General features: G+C 56.1%; 1 pseudogene; it reads right to left on the reverse strand.

Annotated features, from left to right (window-relative positions):
• Window positions 1-407: 407 nt before the first annotated feature.
• LOC124717466 lies at window positions 408-525 on the reverse strand (annotated as a pseudogene).
• Window positions 526-1,477: the final 952 nt, after the last annotated feature.

Raw genomic sequence — 1,477 nt, forward strand, 5'->3', positions numbered from 1 at the left:
GTTGACACACTTCCGCTGCCTATCGAAGTCCCCAGACGTAACCGAGCGAAATGGCGCTGTGATTAGCACACTGGACTCGCATTCGGAAGGACGACGGTTCAAATTCGCGTCCTGCCATCCTGATTTAGGTTTTCCGTGATTTCCCTAAATCGCTTCAGGCAAATTCCGGGATGGGTCCTGTGAAAGAGCACGGCCGATTTCCTTCCCCACTCTGTCTACAGGCCACATGTGGCCCATCGGGACCATCCGACCGCCGTGTCATCCTCAGAGGAGGATGCGGATAGGAGGGGCGTGGGGTCAGCACACCGCTCTCCCGGTCGTTATGATGGTATTCTTAACCGAAGCCGCTACTATTCGGTGGAGTACCTTCTCAGTGGGCATCACGAGGCTGAGTCCACCCCGAAAAACGGCAACAGCGCATGGCGGCCTGGATGGTCACCCATCCAAGTGCCGACCACGCCCGACAGCGCTTAACTTCGGTGATCTCACGGGAACCGGTGTAGCCACTACGGCAAGGCCGTTGCCGATTTCCTTCCCCATCATTCCCTAATCCGAGCGTATGGTCCGTCTCTAATGACCTCGTTATCGACAGGACGTTAAACACTAATCTCCTCTTACTCCTCCCCAGGCATCAACGTTATGGAGTATATCTGGGATGCCTTGCAACGTGCTGTTCAGAAGAGATCTCCACCTCCTGGTACTCCTACGCATTTAGGGGCAGCCTTGCGGGATTCATGTTTCAGTGCCCTGGAACACTACTTCAGACTTTACTCCATGCAACGTCGTGTTGCCACGCTTCTGCGTGCTCGCGGGAGCCCTACACGATATTACTTAGGTGTACCAGTTTCTTTGGCTCTTCATTTCTATTTTGTTGCATAGACGGACGACATTTCCAAGGTGGTGGTGGAGGTGGTGACTGGCATTTAAGTTTGGGACAGCCGTCGATGGCGGATGGACGCGGGACGGGTGGGTGTAGGCAGAGCGCCGCCGGGCGGTAGGGGCCGGCAGCAGGTGGGGAGCGCGGCCGCCGCCACGCGCCGTATTGATCGCCGCCCGCCGCAGATCTGCTCCGCTCGGCTCCTCTCGTCTGCTGCGCCGCGCCGCGCCGCGCCGCGCCGCGCCTGCCAGAGCCTAAACTGCGGACCGCACCTGTCTGCCTGCCTGCCTGCCTCTGCCGAGGCTCGAACCCGTGACTCTTGCTCTCCACTTTACCCGTCTCTACGGTTACAACGGTGCACAGTCCAGTTGCAGGTCGCCTGTCTATCGGCTTCCAGGGGCGACAAAATCTTTTATCGTCAGTATTTCGTAAAATTATTGGCCGAGTTTAACGTTTATTGAGTTGTTGTTGTGGTCTTCAGTCCTAAGACTGGTTTGAGTCAGCTCTCCATGCTACTCTATCATGTGCAAGCTTCTTCATCTCCCAGTACCTACTGCAGCCTACATTCTTCTGAATCTGCTTAATGTATTCATCTCTTGG

This window comes from Schistocerca piceifrons, chromosome 9, assembly GCF_021461385.2.
Source record: "Schistocerca piceifrons isolate TAMUIC-IGC-003096 chromosome 9, iqSchPice1.1, whole genome shotgun sequence".
Classification (NCBI taxonomy): Eukaryota; Metazoa; Arthropoda; class Insecta; order Orthoptera; family Acrididae; genus Schistocerca; species Schistocerca piceifrons.